Here is a 24051-nt window from a genome sequence, read left to right on the forward strand (position 1 = left end):
GAATATGACTGTGCTATGCTTATCATGGTGCCTTCTAATACCAAGAAGGTGCTCTATATACATCCAATTGACTGATACTTTTGAAGTGAGTGTAAATTCACTTCTGATGCCATCTATCATTCTCTCCTTTAGGGGTAAAGCTTTTAGGAAAATTACATCTTCTTTTTTCTTCAAATTCCATGAAGTCTTTAGTTACATCTAAAACAATTCATTAACATTTATTTAAAAATTATTTGCTGAACAACTCCTGCATGGACATAAAGATAAGGAAGAGGTAGATTCTGTGCTCTTATGAAAAATAAGACACATATGTAAAAATGCTCATCAGCTGGGATCTGAGCCAGTGCTATATGTAACATATTGTACTCTGTCAGTTTTTTTTTTTAAAGATTTTTTTATTTTTCCCTTTTTCTCCCCAAAGCCCCCCGGTACATAGTTGTGTATTCTTCGCTGTGGGTTCCTCTAGTTGTGGCATGTGGGACACTGCCTCCGCGTGGTCTGATGAGCAGAGCCATGTCCACACCCAGGATTCGAACCAACGAAACACTGGGCCGCCTGCAGCGGAGCGCGCGAACTTAACCACTCGGCCACGGGGCCAGCCCGTACTCTGTCAGTTTTATCTCTTACTACTCCTGTATGATCTAAATGAAATGGACTCTTCAATGCCACTAAAGATACCAGCTCATTTACACGCCTACATCTTTGCAAGACGGTAAGGATAAGGCCACTATTATGCCTAAGTAAAAATTCCCCATCCATGCGGGGTCAGCACAAGTGGGTGGCTTCCTCCACAAGCCTTTTCTAACCACATCGGCCCACTCATCTTTCTTCCTTCTCAATTCACTGCACCCATCTTTTGTTTCCATTCAGCACTTATCATGGGGTAATATATAATTACGTCTTTCAAATCTGTCTGTATTATTTAGTTGTTTATATTCCTTGAATATATATAAGTGTTCACACAATATCTGCTGCTTAAGTAAATAATTAAAACAGACAGGTAAGGATGAGTGTGGAGTTTATTTCCAATCAAATGCCTAGAAGTACAATATCTGAATCTGACTGATAATGGAATAAGAATAATTGAACCGTGTTGCTCTTTCACGTACACGTGAGCCTTCCAGGATCCCGAAAGGAAGGCAGGGCAGTTGCTACTAAAGTAAACCCCTCTCTCAGGCTCTCAAGCATTCTCTGGTCTATGCAGGCAGAGTTAACAACTCCCTCAATGGCACGGCCACCATATTTTCTGTCTGCCTCTAGAAGCTGTTCACACTAAGCCGTTACTGGTTGGTAGGCCTCTTCCCCCACTAGACTGGGAGTCATAAGAGCGGCAGGGATCAGGCCTTATTCACCTTTGTGTATCAGCGGTTACACAATGCCTGGCACATAACAGGTGAGTCCACAAATCTCCTATTTCACAGTTGATGAAACTTAATCTTGGAGAAGTTAAGTTTCAGTCAAAAGAACTAAGATTTAAGTTTTCTGATTAACTCATTAATTCACATCTCCTTCCACGGAATTATAGTGCCTAGTTTATAATGAGAATTCCACCATGTTTATGTTTCTCCCACAAACTTTTCCAGGTGGGGAAACTGAGGAAGGACAAGAAGGTGTCCCTTAGGTTTATACAAATCGGGTCAGGTGAAGTATATTCCTGTAATTACAACCCCAGTAGCTGCTCACCTGTAAGGATGTGCTGTCTGACACACCATACCCCAGGTAACTTTGCCATCTGTTAAGTTCTGAGTCCATAATCTTACAATCTTACAACCCACATAGAAATAATTTTTCATATGAACTTCTGGTAATTGCAAGAAGCTTTGGGGGACTTGCAAAAATCTGGGTCCATTTCAATTGAATTCAGCAAATACTTATTGAACATTGGCAGCATGAACTGCATTTTAAAAAGTCTCTTTTTGTCCAGTAAATGATGGGCATATATGTGTGTTGTGATACATTGGTGTATATATATATATATATATATATATATATACAAAATATATGTGTATATATTTTACACTCAAAATAGCCTTTAAGGTAGTCAAGAAAATATATATTAGCATTCTCATCTTATAGGTGAAGATATCCATGCTTAGTTCTACAAAGCAACTGCAGCAACTATATGGAAAGCCAGGATGTCAATCCTGATTTAGCTGATTTAGTTTGTACTATACCACAGCAACTCTACACCAACTCTCACAGTATTTATCCAAACTGGGCTCTCACTCCATGAGTAAGTAATAACTACAAAGTGAGTCCAATTCTGCACATGGGAAAAATAGGCACAACTATTCCCCATCACTTTTAGAGCCTTTTTTTATTCACCAACCTAGTGAATAAAACAATAGTAGCTCTACATAATTGAATTACAAAGCACACAGAACCACATCCAACTCTTCAGGATGCATAAAGGGTAACCACTTACCGACTCTCAAATATACATGGCAATTCTCTATCCACGTTCTCTCCTGTCCACATCACCTATCTCCAAAGGCCTCACTCAAGGTAGATTTCTTCAGGAAGCCTCACTGTTCCATTTCTACCCCTGTTAATCTTTCCCATCTCTCAACTTACACATACCTGACCCTCAAATGTAGAAACACCACATCAAAGGGGAAAATGGGGCATAGGCTAAAGCCCTAGAAGTTGAGAGAAGAGAAAGATTAACAGGGGTAGAAATGGAACGATGAGTCTTCCTGGGGAAATCTACCTCGAGTGAGGCCTTTGGAGATGGATGGTGCAGACAGGAGAGAATGGGGATAGAGATTCTACTGGGTGGAGACAATAAGAACAAAGGTGTCAATATGGCCAAGGTCTTCAGCTTGGCTTGTGGGGGAGCTTTTAACAGGAGGGACGGATGTGATGACTGTTGCAGCCAAAAGAAGGTGGAAGTTGTCTGTCTGTCTGTCTATCTTTCCATTCATCTGCCTGTCTCTCTTTCTATCCATCCATCTATCTATTTGTGGATGTTTCTAAATCTATCTGTATATATATTTACACTGTGGAGGAGGTTGGGAGGAAGGAGAGTTTTTGTGAGGACCAGACCATCCCATTGGAAACGATATATCCATATATTTTATTGCAAGAACTGAGTTTCCCATGCGGAGTTTTAAGAAATGGATCACTTGCCTTCCCACGGCAGGTGTCTGAGGGACAGATGATCAGACTTAAGACATGTTTCCCGATTAAATATAGAAGAGACTGGTTGGAGCCTTCTATAACCCAGAGATCTCAGACTCTGTCAGCCCTGATTCCAACCATAGGAAACAGTGCCCCAGATTCCTTCAAATAAAACCCAGCTTTATTGTGTCTGCCTCTTCTGTAAACTCTAGAGACAGGCCAGGGAAAAGCCATGAGGGTCACACTGACGCTGCTGAAGTCTCAATCCTTATGGGAAATTCCCAGTCCTTCTATCATGGAGGAACCGAGCAGTGGCAGAATGCCACCCACTACAGCTCCTGCTAAGGCTCACCCTTGGGAGAAGCATGACTCCTCTCATTTCATGTCCTTCCTAACAGAGAAAGAACAAGAGATCAGCTGCTGAGCTCATGCAAGCTTGTTCCACCTCCTGCCTCCCCCGTCTCTGGTTTTGCTTTTTCAGCTCTTCAGTTTGACTGATGGGGGAAAAATTAAATTGAATTCTCTGCCTAGAGGCTGATTCAGATGAATAGAAAGAGCAGGCTCCTATTCATTAAGGGCCTTGGGTTAGCTACCTTGTCTCTCAATCTACAGTAAGTTGCTAAGTCTAAAATGAATTTTATTCTACCATGAGCTGGATCTTTGCAGCTTCTCCCTTCATACATTTGTTCATCCAATTCTTCATTCATTCATTCATTCATTCATTCCTGAAAATTGTATCAAGCAACTACTATGTTTTAAGCACTGAACTAAGTGCTGGGGTTACAAAGGCAAAAAATATGAACAGTGGAAGACAGAAATTCAGACAATTACACTGCCATGTAATATATGTCATAATATTCATAGTAATTATGTCTGCAATGGTAAGATTGTGGGCAACCAGTATTCTCTTCTTCTGGTTATTTGGATTTTTAAAATTATTGTGACCACGTATTATTTTAGTAATTAAAAAATTACAGCTCTAACACTCAAATAAACATGAAAAAAGGCAACCATTCAATAGTAAGTGTTAGAACATTATTTAATGATGTGAAATGCTGATACATTATTTAAAATGTATTACAAAACATACATACATTGATGTGTTCAATTTTATTTAAAGTATTGCACAAACTTGAAACATGCCAAAAGATTAGCAGTGGTTATCTCTGAACTGTGTGATTATGGGCAATTTATTTACCTTTTAAAGCTTTCCATCATTTTCAGATTTCTTTACAACAGATATATGTTATATTTCAATAGTCATACAATTCAATATAATTTCAATGGTAATAGTAATCTTTTCTTAAGTTTTATTCCACTTATATTTTACAATAATAATTTTCTAATTATAATGTATACATTATATTTATCTCTCAGACTATCTTTTAAAAGGCCAAGAATTAAAATTCCAATGTTTTCGTGAGGGGACTTAAATTAGACAAAGCTATATAGAATTTTCCACAAAGTGCTATTTCACAGAGATTAACATAGATAGTGGGAATCCTGCCTTGGACAAGCAACGTATTAGCTCACATGGTGTTTATACAGTTCTGCATGGTTTCAACCCAATGTGTTTCATGCAACATTAAAACAAAGCATATTTTTCAAACAATAACATCTTTAAAAACACTTCTTGTATAAACAAAGTTATATACACGAGACCATGTTTTCCTTCATATCCCGTCTCATGATGCCCCCTCCCTGCAAAGATGTCATTTCTGGACTTTCACCAGAGAACAATCCAGACCCTTTCCTTTCCCTTCTTCTACTATATGTCACGGTCTCATAGCTCTTAACAAGCACGTATTCAGTAGCAGCACACACACAGAGCTCTAAATGAATCATCAGAACAGCTGGAAAATGTGAAAGAACACGCTCTTTTCCTTATTGATTCAGTTATTAGTTCCCTAATTACATCAGCCTGCCAGGGAAAAGCATTTGATAGCTGAAGAAATAAAGAGGCAATTTAATCCATGTAATATTCCACGGGAAGAACAACAAGTTGTATCTGAAAAGTTTAAGTTCAACGAATAATATGATTGCATTAGGAGGTTATGGGTTGAATTGTGTTCCCTCAAAAGATATGTTGCAGTCCTAACCCCTCACTACATCAGACCTTATTTGGAAATAAGGTCTTTGCAGATGAAATCAAGTAAAAACGAGATCAGGGTGGGCCCTAATCCAATATGACTGATATCCTCCTAAGGAGAAGTTTGGACAGACACACACAAATACAGAGGGAAGACAACGCGAAGACATTCAGAGAGAAGGCCATGTGAAGACAGAAGATTGGAGTGATGTATCTACAAGTTAAGGGATGTCAAAGACTGCTCGTAAATCACAAAAAGCTAGGAAGCAGCAAGGAAGAACCCCTCCGAGAGGTTTCAGAGGGAGCATGCTCCTATCAACACCTTGGTTTTGGACTTCTAGTCCCCAGAATTGTGAGACAATGAATTTCTATTGTTCTATTGTTCTAAGTCACCCAGTTCTCGGTACTTTGTTACAGCAGCCCCAGGAAACTAATACAGGCATCTTACACCTACCACCAGGAGGAATAATGACAGATCTTGCTACATATTTCTGTTGTTTTCTTGTCTCCACTCCTAGGCATTTAGTTATAAGACCAGAAGTCTGGTTTAGGGCCAGATCATTGAATCTGTGGTTAAAAGCCAAACTCTCATTTGCCTATATTTCTCTGTTCTATGCATTTCCACCACAACCCTAAGGATATTTTCTAAGAATAAATATGAATTCATAATGACCATATGGCAGTAACCAGACATAATTAGAAGAAGCAACAAAATATACTTTTTATGGGAGCTTTTGGTGTTCCAGCCAGATTCCCTAAGCCAAGAAATATCCCATGTAGAGGGAAGGATGGTGTGGAACGCATTTATATGAAAGGTCTTTCCTGTAGGCAAATTCAAACAATGTATAACCGTCCTGATTTTTTTTCTCAAAACCTATGGAGTTGAGGCAGCATTCTGCTGAACTGTGGTCACGATGGCCTTGTCTTTCAAATAAAAGGAGGCTAGTTTCTGCTCAAAATAAGAAGGTCTCTGCACCTACTTCCTTGGTAGCCACAGAGGGAGCGAGAGGGCTTGGCTGGGTATGGAGGGCTGCAGGGAGAATACCCTGGGTTGTGGCAGTATTTGTAGTAGGCAGGAGAGACCCCTGAGTCACACGGCAGCAAAGAGGCCTTTCCAACATGTGCCTCCAGTTCCTTCTCAGCTATTCTCCAAGTAACCCCTCTGTTGATAACCAATGAGGACAACCCCACTCAATGTCTCTCTAAGCTCCCAGTACAGAGACAAGAGCTTCTGTCCTCAGCAGCCACTTTCCTTGGCCCTTGGGAGATATAAGGCAACTATACTGTAAAGATATTTATTAAAAGACACAGGCATTCACCTATGGCATTCTTTTGTAGAAGACATTTTTCTTTCCTTCCTGAAGATTTCTAGCCATATTTTATCTCTCTCAGATAGCTTACATCATTCATTCCTTCATTTAACAAATATTGATCAAATATCTGTTAAGAACCAAGCACTGTTCTATGGGTTTAGGAGACATCAGTGAAGCAAACAGACAAAAAGTCCCTGCCCTCAGGGATCTTACGTTCCAGTGGAGATCAAGACCCCAAACGCCCTCAAGTCCACAGTGTGAATATGTGAGGAAGGTGTAAAAACAAATAGTATCACAGGTTCATTTTGCTGGCACTTAATAAACTAAGGAAGTTTCTTTGATTACCCAAGATTTTCCCCATTTTGTGGAAACATTTGGCCCTCTGGGCTATCTTTCGTTTTCCTCTTTTTGATAGAGACACAAGTTCAAAAATATTTCATTTTCCTCTCAACTCCAAGGGAAACAGGGTGCACATGTAGTAATGTTTGGCAGATGACATTTCACCACAATGCTGGAGAGAAACAGGGAATCTAGGGGGCTCATGCTTACCTGTCCTTTAGCTGAATAGGAGAGCTGATCCCATGTGGTCAGGCTTTATAATTTTTCAAGAGAACCTGAAAATTCAGACTGCTATGGAAAATTTCCATATTTTTCAATTTTGGCAAAAAATTTAAAAATCTAAAACCTGCTGCAGGGCAAATAAGACATGTCTTGATCTAGATGGCCAGATGCTTCCTAAGGACCACCAATTTGTGATCTAAATCTTAGTGTAGACATACAACTGCCTGAAGGAGAGAATGGGACTATTCGATCTTGAAGTAGGGTTGCCAGACTTAGCAAATAAAAATATAGAATGTATTTTGTTGTGGCAGTATTTGTGGTAGGCAAGAGAAAATTTGAATTTCAGATAAAAAATGAATAAGTTTTTGTGTAAGTATGTCCCATGTAACATTAGGGATATGCTTATATTTTCTTAAATGCTGTTATTCATCTGAAATTCAAATTTAACCAGGTGTCCTGTATGTTATCTGGCAACCCTACTTTGAAGTCTCTCTCATTCCATTTCTGAGTTTGGATTGTAAGATACATCTCCTTATATTATGCTTCTTTGTTTTTGGACATTGGATGCCACAAGGCAAATAAAAAAGTTTCAGAATTATTGTAAATACTCCCTGTAGTCAATTAATTCAAACCATTTCACTCAGGATATTTAGTGTTAATTGAGCACCTTGTGCATAATGGTGCATAATGATACAAAGATTAATAACACAAGGTTCCCTGATGTTCTGAAACTCAAAACCTAGATGGGAAGACAGACACGTCAACAGGTAAGTGCAACACAACACAATGAGGCCCATGCCCACGGAGGCAGAGGAGTGCTGGGAGAACCCAAAGAAAGAGTGGTCTGTTCTGCTGGGTTGGATGCTGGGCGGTGAGCTGAGTCATAATGGATGAGTAGGAGTTAGCCTGAAGGACAAGTTCCCCCAAAACACTGCAGCTAACAGAGGTGAAAAATGCTGGTCATTAGGAAAGATGTTGGAAATCAAACAGAAACATTATCTCATCCTCCTGCAAAAGTACAATTCACTTGGCGCTGGATCAGTGTACATTGTTCTAACTGCCACATCTAAAAGAAGAAAGAGCAGAGATGGGAAAAGATCCAAACAAGGTCATCTGAAGGAGTCAAGAGGAAGAGGAGGAAACAATCCCACAAGAGCGTGGGTGTGAGGATAAAATGAAGACACAAAGATGGGCTGTGAGAATGAAGGCTGTAAAAGCAGAGAAGCGTAGGTAGATACATACTCATTCATCAAATTTCAAAACACTCTCCCTTGAAACCTAAAAGAAGCAAGATTACAGCACCAAAAATGAATAACTACTCTTAAAAGCAAATTCATAAAATGCATTACTATAAGAAGTTGGTGAGAGAGGCACAGGATCCTCTAAACAGTATCAAACACCATTTAAGACTCAGTGCCTCTCAAAGTTTTCCATCAAAATATCTCCAATACCCAAAAGGAACATGGCATCCCACTAGGAATCTGAAGGTTGGATCTGAAGAAGTCTGACACAAGGGCAAATATTTTCAAGTCTCTAATTCTCACCCTAAAACTCCATGGATATTTTGTAGTCTATTCTATGGTATATCTGTGCTCATAATAAAAAAAATAAATTTCTTAGAAATCTTCCAGGGAAGTGGACCCGCCAGAGATAAACTCTCTATCTATCATCCTCCTTTTTCACCACTGCCCCCCAGCGGTGTATTTTTGAGCCCCAGTTTGAAGAAGAGTGGGAAGTGACACCAAGAAGGTCTGATCATAATTAGGGACGAGGTGACTCATTTAACTGTCTCAAGTGTGTTGTGTGCAGGGTGACTACAAGGGGGGTTACAGTCATTTCTTGGGGTGTCTGTGACAGCTGGAATCCTGGACTGGATTTGAGGAGACACGCCATGGGCAGGGTTTTCAGTTAAGTCTCCTTAATTATAATGAACAAGAGAGAGGAAACCCTGTAGTTTTGGTGATGCCATCCTTGCAAGAAAGCGATTCCATTAGACCCCATCAGCTAAAACAGCAAGTCTCATTTTTGCCATGGCTTTTGTTTGACTTTGAGGATAGTCAGGAGGCTTATCTTCTGACTATGCCTTCAATTTCAGAGTCCACGTGTATATTTGGATAACCAAAGGCTTCTATTTCCCAACTCTGTGTCCTACTCCCTGCTAGAGGTGCTGGTGCCTCTAAACGCCCATTTGAGAACACAAGGCACAGAGGATGATTGCCCCCAAAGTCCCCAGTGCCCACCCCACAGTACAGAGTGCTTTCCTCCAATTGGGCATGCAGAAACTGGCTCACAATGATGTTGATGTCTACAGTCTGTCAAAAGGTGATGCCATGTCATTTCTCACCTGCCTTTTCCTCCTTTCCCCCTTATTTTCCAAGTTTCAGCCACACTGGTCGGCTTCTGTCTTCTCAAACATGCCATGGACTCTCCAGTCTCAGGGCTTTTGCACATGCTGTCCACTCTACCTAAAATGCCCTCCTCCCACTCCACACTTCTCCCTCTTTCCATTCATGTACAAAATGCTACTCATATGTCAGGTATCAGCAGAAATAACACCTCCTTAGGGAAGCTCTCTTTGGTCCCCTCCTGCCCTAGATGGCACTAGGTCCACTTGTCATCTGTTCTCAGGCCCTCTATTCTCCTATTTCATAACATTCACCAAAGTATGAAACTGTATATCTGCGTAATTATATTATCGATGTCTGTCTTCCTTTCTAGGTAGTGGAGATCGCTACTTTAACAGCACCAAGTGCTTAACACAGTGCCAGGCATAGGAGAATAGATGCTCAATAAATATTTGCTGAATAAATACGTGAATATTCCTTTTTGAGTCTTTTAACTTTCTATTCTTTCCACCTGAAAGGCCTCCCATTCCCTTGAAATTTGTCTAACGTCTACTCTTCTTTCAATATTAGTTCAAATTATCTCCCTTCCATGAAGCCATTCTTGCCCACAATTAGCCAAAAAAGGCAAGATTACAAGAGAAAAACTGAAGAACTACTTTCAAAAGCAAATTCATAAAATTCATTATTATAAGAAGTTGATGAGAAGGGAAAATCATCCTATAAATAGTATCTCTTTTCTCATATTTAATACCCAGTGTCCAAACAGATTCTAATAACAGGTTTCTCTTATAAGTTCTCACTTTGTTTTTATTTAATTCATCCAAACACTGATCTAGTCATTCATTCACTTATTCATCTAAACTTCAGGTAATCTCTTCAAATAGATTAGAGGCTCCTGGTTCAGAGGAAATCTGAAATCTTGATCCTCCAACAGAAACTACCACTGGGCTGCCCAAAAACACAGAATCAGAGAATACTAAACTTTTATAGGTGAGAGTGGCCTTAGAGATAATCTGGACTATTCTTTTTACCCATAGGGAATCGAAGCCTCAGAGAATCTAAGCGAATTGCCTAGTGTCACACAGCTAGTTATGTACGAAACTGTAATTCAAACCCAGGGTCCTGACTCCTACCACAATGCTCTTTTTACTGTACTGTGCTGCCTTTTTTGTAAAGGAGAAAAACAAGTTAATATAACCTCACAGTAATAAGCGTTCATTTGGGCATGCCATGCATGAATGACACTATACCTTAAATGCATCTAGCACTTTTATTTACAGATCATTTTCATAACTCATTTTATCTTCTTTTATATTGAAGAGTATTTTCTGAGTTAACAGTCACACAAGACAATCTTACAAACAATTTACATAGTATTTAGCAAAATCCATTCTTTTTTCTCCACAGTCCTAGTCTCTTGACCATTTCCTTTGTAATCAGATTCTATTCATTTTTATACATTATGATTCAGAAATGACTCATTTTAAGCAGTACCCTTTGAACATAAATGCTAGTATTCCTCCATGAGCAGACTTTATTTGCTCTGACTCACATCAACCTCGCCTTTACCCATATTTTCTCTCTCTTAATGGTTTTGGTTTCACATCACATCCCATTATTAACATCCACTTTACTACCTACTTTCCTGGCCTTTTCACTGCGTCCAATTTGTCCTTAACTCTTTTCAAAGTTCAGATTTGTTTTTCTTTCCCAAAGGCCTGAATCTAAGAGGTGGGTAGAACTTAAATCTTTCAGTTTTAGGTCATTTATTTAATTTAAGTAACTAGCTCCAAGTATCAAAACAATAAGACTTGCCTTCAATTTGGACATAACGAAGACTTTACTATCCTGACAGTAATGAAACACCATTTGCAACACATCTCCAGGTGGACATTTACATATGCTCATGACTTTAGCATTAATATATGGCCAGAAAATCTAAGAGTTCATTCAACTTAAGATATTAAAGGAAAAGTAGGTTGTACTTCAAAGGCTATTCTTTCAGAGGAATAAGGAAAAAAAGAAACGAATATTTTATGAAGGATTTGCCCTGACAGATATTTTTGTATACATTGTCTAGTTTAACTGACACAAAATAAACACTATTTGATAGTTATTTCTGTCCACACTTTCTGGAGGAGAACACAGAGACACCATGGGTGTTATGAATTTGCTCTAGACCCCAGAGTAAATTCCAGGATCTCTGATACCAAAACCAACGTTCATTTCAAAACACTTGGCTACCAGTGAGAAATGAGTGTTTTCAAGGAAACAACCTGAATTGTGAGAGAGCTCAAACTATATCCTACGAGAAATATTGTAGAAACTTGGGATTACTGGCACAGAACATTGGCCAATGGGCAAAGAGTTTTATAAGTGTTTCAAATGTGGAAAAAGTAGTTCTGTGGAAGGACAGTGATACTTTCTTCTGTGCCGCATCAGAGGGCAGAAGCAGGACCAAAAGGTGAAATCTAGACCGAAGTAAATATTGGCTTGATGTGAAAAATAATATTCTAATGGAAAGAACTCCCTGAGGCAGGAAGAGGATGCCTCTCATGGGAGCAAATCCTAGGAGTTATGGATGTGTCTGAATAGAAGATGGATGAACACTTTGATTAAGGTGATACTATCAGGAAATTAAAGTGTCAGATGAGGTTTAAACCAATGAGTCCTCGGTCCCTTTAGACAGATGATTTTTGATTCTTCATCCAAGAGCGATAATCCTAGGAATAGAACCCAAGGGAATATTCACTACTGATGCTCTCTAAACATGTGTAAAAGCCGGCAGATAAACTTTTTTAAGGCACTGTGGTGTTGTGGGGAAGACCCAGGATTCTATGTGGCAGGTTTTCGTAGATTCATTCAGCGCCCCCGTATCTGAGACCTTTGGAAAGGGATTTTCAACTCCTCTCCTTGAGAGCTAGAATTTAGCTCCTCATGCTGTTGTTTTGGCATCAGAATGTAGTGGAAGTGATAGCATCCTAGTTCTGAGTTTAGTCTCTAAAAAGCCTTGGACACTTCTAATCTTTCACAGTGCTGTCACCCCCAGGTGAACAGACCTGCTGGTCCATCTTGCTGGCAGATTAAAGACCACGTGGAAGCCATCTCACACCGGCATATAGCCAGCTGAGCTCTAAACATAAGGGAGAGCACAGCCAAGGTCATCACAGCTGCCCTACTCAACCATAACTGACCATAGACACATGAGTGAATCTAGCTGAGACCAGAAAATTGACCCAACTAATCCATAGAGTTGTGATCAATAATGAATGTTTACTGTTTTAAGCCTCTAGGTTTAGGGAGAGTTGGTTACACAGCATTAGCTAGCTGCTACACAGATCTAGTTTCAAGTCTTAGATCTATCAATGACCTACCTGGGCTGTTTTGAGCAAGACTTCAAATTACTCAATCCCAGTTTTCTTATATAAATATGATGAAAGGCTTTCTCCAGAATAATGGTTCTCAAATTTCAAAGTTATCCAGATGTCTTGTTAAAAATGTGCATTCCAGGCACCCTTCCAGAAATTCTGATTCAAGAGGTCAAGAATGGAGCCCAGAAATCTGCATTTTAACAAGCTAGCAGATGATTCTAATGTAAATGCTGAGGGACCACACATTGAGCAACTTTGTTCTTAGGGAATCTTAGAGACTTATAACTAAGCTCATCACCCTGATAACTAAGCTCATCACCCTGTCTTCAGTCAACCTCTACTTCTATCACAGGGAGACAATGTCCAGTTGTATATTTGGGGTTCCTTAGACATGGGAATATCACAAGATTGCTCTAGGGTCCATGAGAGAAGAGTGACTTGACCTTAAGTCAAGCATGAGCCTGGGCTGGCAACTTCAAAGGGTGGGGGAGGGAGGTTCCAAGAATACCTACCTTACAGGGCTATGGTAAGATTAGGGAGAGCAGACACCTTTTCACTCCTGGGAACTCACGCCTAGCTCCATCACAGAAGCCATGGCTTTGACAAAGGAAATGGGCAGGCTGTTTCCACTCAAAACCATTCTGTCCAACTGCCAATGCTGGAACACAATTAAATAGCAAAAAGCATAGCTTCAGCTAAAATGCATAGTAACAGCTGGACCGTGTTCCCTGAAAGCACAATGCATTCATTATACAGATAATTAGACTTCCCTCTAGATAAAAAAAGTGATATGGTCCGTGCATTAAGCAAAGGGAACTTACTGCAGCCTCGCCAGCCCCTGCCCAAAGATCTCAAACAGCGCTGATCCCTGGGTTCTAAAATGGACTGGCGTGGGGGCAGGAAGACAGCAACTGCTTTGAGGTTCTTTTGCTCATGGCTTTAATGATCTAAATCAGTGGTCCTAATCTCTGTACTAGAATTCCCCGGGAGTTTTAAACAATACTGATGTCTGGGCCCCATCTCAGAAAAATTTAATCAGAATCTCTGGGAATAGACTACCTGGGCACAGGTATTTTTAAAGTTCCCCAGGTGATTCTAATGTGCACACAAGGTTGAGTACTATTGGCCTAAATCAGAGGTTGGCAAAGTATGACCTACTTGTTGTTGTAAAGAAAGTTTGATTGGAACATAGCCGTACTCATTCATTTAGACTTGAGTTACTGCAGCAGAGATCATATGTCTGGCAAAGCCTAAAATATTTACTATTCAGTCCTTTACAGAAAGTTTGGCTATTACTGCTCTTGCATACTGATCTCCAGTATCAGTTATGGGGGCGTGACAGAAAAATTTTATCCTGAGTGCCTCCTGGCTTGGTTTCACAGCCCGAAGACCTATTTCTCCAACACCAGTAGCCTAACCTACATAATAATAGTAATAACTGTCTAACAAGTACTTATTAGTCAGGCACTAGGTTAAATGGTTTGCATCAATGTATTTGAATGCTACAACCACTCTGCAGAAGAACTCTGGTTATCTTCATCCTACAAAACAGAGAACAAAGCTTTGGAGAGGACTATGTCACTTGTCTAAAATCAGACTAAGTGTGGAGGTCAGATTCAAACCAGGTTGTCTGATTCCATGGCCCACGTGCTCAATAACCACACAAGCTGAGATTCACAACATGGAAACTGGAGCTTCTGAGCCAGACTGCAGTGTGAACTAGGGCAGGCCACTTGCATGGGTGGGGTAGGAAGGTCTAAAAATACACACCCTACAGGCCTACAGTAAGACTAGGGATAACATGACACCCACTAAAATGAAAATGTCTGGCAGACTGAAATTATTATTTTGTTAGATTTTTGCCCTCAGACATCCTTGACAATATTTTGCTAACTTTTTTCATTTATAACATCACTTAGTAATTTAGTGAACACCTTCCACGAGCCAGGCATGGTTCTAGGTGCTAAGGACACAGCAGAGAGAAGATGCTGGAAAATACAGGTTGCCTAATATATTGCTGATGGCCCATTTCTCCCGCTACGATGCAAACTCCATGAAGGGAGGGGTCAGCAGGCTTTTTTGCTTAGGGACACTTGACAGCCTCTCACCACTGCACTTGGGGGCCATTTTAAACAGTGAAACTGCCAAAGAAAAGCACAAAATACAAAAATTATGGCATAAAATAGACCACAGAAAGGACAATTATTTACAGTATGAGAGCTAAAACAAGAAGGCAGAGCATCGCTTTGTTCAACCTCAGCTGAGAACATGCAAATCAGGAGAATTAAATGTTTTGCCACTCAGCACATATCCATGAATGCCCACAAAAACATTGTGAGTATTGATTTGGGGGTTACAAATAAATCTTAGTGAGCAGGCAAATTTACAAATAGAGAATCCACAAATAATAAGCACTGACTGTATAATGTCACACAAAGATAACTGCTGAGAAGAAAAGGAAAGCAGGATAAGGGAACAGAACGTGACAAGTGGTGCTGTGTTTGGTAAGGCAGTCAGGGAAGATCTCTCTGAGGAGCTAACCTTTGAGCAGAAACCTGAATGAAATGAAAGGGCAGGTGACGCGAACATCTGAAGGAGAGTGACCTCGTACGGAAGAATAGTCAGGGCAGAGGCCCTGAACTGGGAGCATAGGCGGTGTGGTTGAGCGACACGCCAGGCGAAAGTAGCTGGAGCACAGTGAGCAAGAGGGAGAATCATCAGGAGATACAGGCAGAGAGAAACCAGGGACGACATCACGTAAAAGGCACATCTGCCCTGGACAGGATATTGGCCTTCTATGCATGATGGAAATGTCCGGAGGCATTTGAGGAGAAGGCTACCGTGGTCTAAGGTTTGAAGGTCACCGGTGCTCTATGGGGAGCAGAAAGTGTGGGAGCTAAAGGGAGAACAGAGGGACTAGAGGAGAGAGGACCACAGTCCAAAGAGAGGGGTGGTGGCTTGGACTAGGGCGTGACTGATGGATTAGGGAAGGTAGAGGGATTTGTGAAATATTCTGGAGGTGTCACCAGTAAGGTTTGGTAATGGAATGGCTGCAAGGTCTGAGAGTAAAGCAGGAGTCTAGATACCTCTGAGACTGCGGACTCTGTCGACTGAAGAGGGGAGGAAGATTAGAGAAATGATTACACTCAGGATCTATTTTGGAGGGAGACATGACAAGTTTTGCTGCTGTATGGTAGTTGGTTTGAGAGAAAGAGACGACTCCAAGATTTTGAGTTTATAGAAAAGGGTATTTACTGCAATTCAAAGGTGGAAAAGGAATGAGTCTGGGGGAGCGTCAAGAGTTGCACGCAGTAACTTATTTTTCTTCAGCTCTGTGTGTGTGTGAGAGAGAGAGAGAAGAAAGAAAATTACAAAGAAGTAATAGGTACTCATGGAATATTTATCAATTACCTATTGGGTATGCTCTGCTAAGCCCTAGAGATAAAGCTGAAACAAAACACAGCCACCCCAGAGGAGCTTGAAGTCTAATGGGGAAACAGACAGGTCAACAGGTGATTATTGAAAAAAAAAAATCTCAATACAGGTTCTGAAGCCAGAGAATGGCAGGCAATGCCCAAGGCTGCACAGAAAGAGCACTGCAGTGAGATCCCAAAATCCTAATCTGTAGAACCTCCAATCTCTTCAAAGAAAGAGCCAAGAAAGATGCTTTTGCTGGTCTCAGGAACACACAGTCAGGAGTTTCCAGCTCAGATGGCCCAGCTGCTGATTAAATGCAACTACGATCTCCTTGGGAAAAGGCTTCTAGAAAGCAAGCCAGGCAGGCCCACAGTCATTGTAACATTAAGTGCTACATAAATGTCTTCTTGCTCAGAGCACAGCCCACGGCGGTCAGGACCAGCACCCCCACACACATCATTCCACCTGCTGAATTTGTCTCCAGATGTGCCCGTTGCTTTTAAAGTGTAACCAAGAGCAACTCTTGGAGACAGACGCCCACAAAACTAAAGCCCTTAAGCAAGGGAACTGCCTCCACAGACAAGCACCACAGGAACTCCTCCGAGGTCTGAGCATCAAAAGCAGGTCTCTTGAGAAAAATCCCTGTTGAAGGCAGGATGCTTTTCCCTCTGTGTTGGTTCCTGCCTCTCTCTCTGGTCCCAGTGCTGACAGAGACAAATCTGAAAAATAAGACAATCCTTTCCCTTAGTCCCCTCAGTACAGCTGTTAGAGGCTAGCATTTTCAAAAAGAACATACTGTAGAAATCCAAGAGGGAAATAAACAAAGAAAACATAAAAGCTGTAAAATCACTGCACTGGCAAAGCAGAGGCCCCTGACTCTATAATAGCCGAGACTGTTACTGACCAGGCACACACGCCCTGCTTTGTTTCATGTTCTGTCTGACAGCTCCGCATTCAGAAAACGTCTCTGTTTAATTTTTAAGCAGGCAGCTGCATGCACGTACATTTATACAAACTCCTTGGCTGCTTCTCTTCTTGATAAATGTCTGGAGTGGAAGCTTTGGTCCAGTGGAGGTTTGGGGGAAAATGAGTGGGTATTAGGGTTGTTGAAGCTCCCTTGGGCAAACAATGCAAAATTCACGTTCCTTCTAGCATCTAACAGCAGAGATACCAGTCAGACAAAGACTAGATCTCCTCTTCTCTATCTCCCCTGTCCCTACTCCCTCCCTATTTCATGAAAACTTAGCATTTCAGGGCTGGGAAGGTCCCATGAGACCAACGCTGGAGTCCCCTTTGAAGCCAGTAACCCTGACAGACGGGCTTACATTCTTGCCTGACTGTAGAGAGGCCCCACAACCTTGCAATGCTGGCATTTCATTCTCAAAGAACAGCGAAAGACAACAGTTGAATGCACTCCCAGCCACGTCAACTGATACAAGAATAGGAAACTGAACACAGCTCTTTGAGGAAAATCAGGAAGATCACTCACAGACTCACACAGGGTCTATCAATGTACTCCCACCCAGAGTTTAGTTTTGTGTTATTGCATATCACATATGGAGGGTGAATCATAGAGATGTAGATGCCCTTTCTGCTGTTTTGTTTTCCATTTTGACTTTAATGTTACTGTACAAAGAATGCTAAGTTCTAACACTGATGCCATGACAGAGTCAAATTACAAAGATGAAAATAATTAGGCTGGGAAAGGGGAGGCTGGCTTCTCCCTGAAATGGAGCCTTCCCAGTTCCTGCCTGCCTGGAGACGCGCACTGGAAATATTCTGCGTGTGTTCTTGCCTTCCCATTTACAACTGGACTGTATGGTTTGAAAATTTCTTGCTTTTTGTCTCTCCCAACCCCCCACATTCTGTTCCTGTCCAAAATTCATAATTTTGCCAGGAAATTTACAATTTATTTTCCATTTCTTCCGCATTGCATTGCTCAGCAAATACAGAGATGCCTCAGACTGATTTTCCAACACCCTCCACCACTGTCCCCAGCAAGGGACAAAAGTTCCTCTTGGACCCATCATTTGGATGTACTCACTCTCTGTGGCATGATTTATAGAGAGGCAGCCTCAATTACAATTTCTCTCACTCCTTGCCTTGACAAAATGCTGAAAATACAGAATTGCCAAGATGGCACGGTACACAGCCTCCGACTCAAACAGCTTTCTGCCGACAGCCCCAGGCACCAAAAAAGCCGCAATGCCAAAAACAACGACTCAATCCATCATTGCCAAAGAAGGGAAGACTGGGAGGTGTTTGCCTAACTCAGAAAGGTGGCCCCATCACCACAGCTCTCCTCTCTGCAACCAACACCGGGACTCTGCTCCCTTTCTTCTGGCTGGGAGCTCAGAGGCAGCCACTGTTAAGGGCCAAGCAATGTCAGAAACAGCAGCCAGCTGACAGGAATTGGGAGATTAAAAAATAAATCTGCATATGTGCTTCTATTTCCAGCCCTTGTTTACTCAAAGTAATAAAATAATAAAAGCAGTAACTGAAATGAAAACAAATAGACCATTTATCTACTGGCTTTGGTTTCACTTTTATTCTGTTGATTTGAGACTGGTGAGAATTCCCAAAGTGTTTGACCAAACAGGCGAGTTTTCGGAAATAGCCTACCCCAGTTCTCCTACAGGAAAACGAGCCTGGCGTTGGGAGAGGGGGTCACTGAACGTGTCATTGGTTGGTGGAAGAGGGAGCACATTAAAAACCAGGTCACTCTTGGACAACCTTCCTGCAGACACTTCTATCTTTTTTTTCAATCCTGTCTCTTCTAAAGTCTTTTTCTGACAGACTTAATGATCTTCATGGCACCTTAGAAATTATTGTTTTAAAAGCTCCATGTTTGAAAGAAGTACTCGGAGGAATTAACTGTCATTTCTGGCTTATCCAGTCTACTTTCAGTCTGTTTAACTATAGACACATTTGCAGTGGCCTTTCTCCAACTTCCCAGTATGTCCAGAATGGTTTTTTGGGTAAAATATCCAAGAGGTCATCTCTTGACAATTGCAATATATCGCATTGTCTTAATTATTTAAATTAAGAATTTTTTAAATTAATAGACTTTACTCTTTTGGAGTAGTTTTAGGTTTACAGACAAATGAGTGGAAAGTACAGATATATAGAGTTCCCATATATCCTCTCACCTCCCCACCATTACTGATATCTTGCATGAGTATGGTACATTTGTTACAATTGATGAGCCAATATTGATACATTATTATTAACTAAAATCCATAGTTTACATTAGGGTTCATTCTTTGTGATGTACATTCTGTGGGTTTTGACAAATGTATAATGACACGTATCCACCATTGTCATATAATACAGAAACTATGTAGGTAGTATGATAGTTTCACTGCCTTAAAAAAAATCCTCTGTGGCACCAGCCCCATGGCCTAGTAGTTAAGTTCACGTGCTCTGCTTCAGTGGTCCGGGTTTGTCTCCCGGATGTGGACCTACACCAGTCATCAGCAGCCATGCTGTGGTGGTGATCCACATACAAAATAGAGGAAGATTGGCACAGATGTTAGTTCAGGGTGAATCTTCCTCAGCAAAACAAAACAAAACAGACCTCTGTGTTCTACCTATTCATCCCTCCTTTCCCACCAGCCCCTGGTAACCACAGATCTTTTTACTGTCTCTGTAGTTTTGCCTTTTTTTCCAGAATGTCATATAGTTGGACTCATACAGTATGTAGCCTTTTCAAACTGTCATCTTTCACTTAGCAATTTTTCCAGGTCTTTTCATGGACGAATTGTCTTTTGTGTTTTTATTTGTTTGCTGGAACTAGGAGCTTATAAACACAAGGCTGGGAGTAGGTGGCTTCTAAAATTGTAAAATGTCTCCCAACTTCCTCCTCTTTTAACGGAAGCAGATCAGGGACATCAAGAAAAACCAGTCAAACAAAAGCTCAAGGATTCTTAATACTCATATTAAGGGTAAAACCACAAAGACGCATTTGATATTACCCTGTTTGTGTTTAGAGATATGTCAAGTGAGTCAACCAAAATTATCCCATTTCAGGGAACATTACTATAATTACTAGTTATTAGAATTATTCATTATTAAAATGGGAATGTGTCAGAGTCCAGACAGGAAATAAAAGAGTGTTTGAACTCTATAAAATAGCACAGAAGAAGTCTTTCAGTTGATTGGTTAATTCCATTTTAGTGTACATACATGCTGATGGATCAAGTACCAGCTGATGAACGTTATCTGAGAATCTAGCAATGACAAGGCTTTGTGCAATGCAATTTGGGCATGTGGCTGTCCAAGATACATGTCCCGCACATTAGCAGCATAGGATCTTCTGGGAGAGTGTGATACTTGCAATAGTTACTACAATGTTAGAAACTATGTGCTGGGGCTATGGGAGGTTCAGATGATTAGTGTCATGGGAGCTCAGACAAGGAAAGGAGATCCTCTCTGACTGGGTGATATGTGAGCTGGTAGCCCTTCAGGAAGTACAGAAAGTCATTCACAAACAATGGCACAGTGACAGGACAGCATGAGGAGGATGGGGGTGATGGTGATGGTAATGTGCCCCCTACCTTCTTTGGTGCAGGACTCTCCACATCGATTTACTATAATCCAAAACCATTCTTATTTATATGATCTGCCCATCCCCAACATGCAAGTGAGATAAACCTGGCTTGTAGGGTTTGCATAGGGAATCAGAGGGCGATGCCTTGATGATACAAACTGTGGAAAGGTTGAATTCTGTTTACAAGCTTGTAATTCATCCTGACAGCAAAGGAGAGCCATTGAAGATGTGGCAACTCCATTTGGAAGAAACTATCCTTTATGGTCAATATTTATAAGGCCCTTGCCTTAAAAGATTCTCTTTCCATAAAGAACAAATCCCATGTCCTGGATATCTAGTAATGGGTAAATATGGGCAGCCCCATGGATGCCAATAACAAAGCCATGAAGCTTTGTGATACAGCAACAAGACCATGGCTATAAGGTCTTGGAAACAAGGCACTGGATTTCCCAGAGAGGGCAAACTTTTGCTGTGGTTTAGTCATTTGAATTAAGTAAAGTCATAAAGCATTAGAGCTCTAAGGCCTTGAAAATCAAATCTAAGTAGTTGGTGCTTCTGCAAAACTCAAGGTAGAGAAGGAAAGAGAAGGGAATGCATTTCTATGGTACCCAGTGCCCTTCTGATAAAGAACAGAAAAGTCATCTGCCACTTTAGTTACGAAAAATGGGCCCCTCCATCAAATTAATCTTTAATTCAAAAATAATTGCATTCCTTCATTTATTTACTTTTTCACATATTCAACAAATGCCTATTGATGGTCTTCTACATACAGGATATTGTTCTGGGTGCTGGAAAAGTAACCAAGATGATAAGACAGATTCATTCCAACATGGTTTTTAGATACAAAAAGAGAGAGTGCATCACTGAGCAAGATAGAATAAGTGCTTAACTGAGGATGTAGCACATAGTACACACTTGACAAACAGCTACCTTTAGTATTAGATGAAAGGAAGAAAGGAATGCCGAGCCTCAGAGAGAGTGTGATGATTTTTTGTTGTATGATTGAAGGAAGCTTCATGGAAAAGTGTCATCTGACCATGGAAGTACATTAAGATGTGGGTTGGAGAGCTAAGAGAAGGGTGGAGAGGAGGCAAAAGGACAAATGTTTACAGAAAGGAACACAATTCAAACCTGTCTGGAGTATGAAGCATGTGAAGAAGAGAGGTAGAAGTAGGTGGGGTCTAGAATGGAAGAGTCAAATGCTGATTTGAAGTATGAATACAGGAGAACAACTAGTTATTCTTCTCTATGGGAATGGCATCCTGCACCACATAAAATGTCTCAGACTGACTTAATGACATTAAGCAGTTACCTTAATCTCTCTTTAGTTTTATCATCCATAAAATGAGAAAAGAGCAGAGATGACTTCTGAAGAATAACCAAATACGTCATTCTGTAGGAATTTTAACTTGGTGTCAATGCACACAGGAAGCTTAGAAGGAAGAGATATGGAGGGACACCTGAAGAATCAGGAAGCCACTACGAGTGCTGTAAAATGAAGACAAAAGTTGAGGTGGTAACAACAGGAATGGAAAGGAGGTAAAGACAACAGGACAGCAAAACATGGCGATTTCAACGTGAGTGACAAGGGAGGGGAGAAGTCTCAAGCTTAAGTGACAGGAAGAATGGATGGGTCACTGATAGAACTAGGGAAGGCAAGAATAAAAATCAGCTTGGAGTTTGGCAGATGAGTGGGAGATTTCTAATATTTCCTCGGTGCCCCCATCGATGTAAGTTTAAGAAAGAGAGAAAAACTGACTTTAAAGTACATAACTATAATTAGTCAAGGGAGAATCTGAATGAGCAGCTATGGCTTCCTCTAGACTCAACCAAGGGAAACAATTCAATCTTGTTGAGTCCGTATTGAATCATTACTTATATTCTGTTTTTAAAGTTAGGAGAGAAAAAAAATGAAACTACAGCCTCATATGTAATAACCTTAAAATTTAGTTGAGAAAATGTCAAGTCTATGTTTCTACATAAAGCATCATAAGAAGTTTTTGATGTTTGCTGCTTTCCTGCTCTGTATTCATTTCTCTGTCCTCCAGCAACCCTGAACTCCCCTGAGATGGTTCCTCCTCCAACTAGTTCCTGAGATTTGTGTGAGACTGTCCCCCACTCTCACCCTGATATCGAAGTTAGCATGTGATCCAGGCCCAGGGCAACTGCAATGGCCTTGGTGATTAATTTAGGGGTAAGCCTGTGGAACAATCAGAGGCAATCGGTGGCAATCCCAAGACGTTGTGCTAAAGGAGCCGTCTTTCCACCAGGCTATCCAAGACACTAGGACAGAGGCCTGGAGTTGCTGGCAGCCATCTTGCCACTCTGAGGGGAAAGTTTCCTGAGAACAAAGACAATGACAGAACAGAAGAGTTGAAAGACGCAGAAAAAGAGAGAACATTGCTGGCATGGTTTGAACTCCTAGACTCATCTATGTCTGAAGCCAGGTCTTTCCTTGAATTCACAGCTACCCTACCCCATAATTTCCCCTTTGCTTATGCCAGTTTGAGACGAGATTTTCATTACTTCCAAACAAAATATCCCTTGCTATGTACAGCATATAACCAGGTATAACACTCCATCACACAGGCTACTTTAGCCAGTGAGCACTTCATGCAGCGGCCAGTTCTTGGAGACTGGTTCATTGTGGTTTGGCTAATGAAGTTTTTATTGGGCGCTGCAGGGAATATAAGAAATGATGTCAGTGCTGTTCCTGCTAATGAGGGACCTCATGATTTCATGTAGGAAACAGCTGCACGCCTAGACTCAACAAAACAGTGAACAAAGTTTAAGAAGACAAAGAGTGGAGACTCACCAAGGACAATCCACCCATTTCAGAAACAAAACTTAACAAGGACTGTGGGATTTCAAAAAGGCAGCATTTAGTGAGCAACGTTCTATATGCTAGAACTTCACACATGTACTATCTCTGTAGTTCTGGTCTCAATGGTAACAGTAATAAAAATAATAAAAGTCACACAGCCCATGGCTGCTTCTCCATTTTACTTTGGACTGGACTGTGCAATCTAAAAGGCCAAGCATTAACCCCTATGCTACACTACCTAAGAAATTCTTTCTGCTTGGCTGATCCAACCAGACTTTCTGATTAATTGATCCCCTTTCTTATCCCTGAATCTGCACAGGGATATCTGTCAGGCAAATCTTCATTTGCCTGACACCAGTTGGAAGTGGGAAACCACCCTCCTATTCTTTGACTGCCTCTTGGAGTCTTGTGACTCAGGTAAACAGGACTGGCATCTAAGCTAGGGCCTTTCTACCAGTGCCC

General features: G+C 41.0%; 1 protein-coding gene across 1 annotated transcript in view; it reads right to left on the reverse strand.

The window, feature by feature from the left end:
* SORCS3 (sortilin related VPS10 domain containing receptor 3) overlaps positions 1-24051 on the reverse strand; it is a 566847-nt gene that overhangs the window by 192034 nt on the left and 350762 nt on the right. The gene's annotated exons all lie outside the window — the stretch shown is intronic.

Source organism: Equus caballus, chromosome 1 (assembly GCF_041296265.1).
Source record: "Equus caballus isolate H_3958 breed thoroughbred chromosome 1, TB-T2T, whole genome shotgun sequence".
NCBI classification, from domain to species: Eukaryota; Metazoa; Chordata; class Mammalia; order Perissodactyla; family Equidae; genus Equus; species Equus caballus.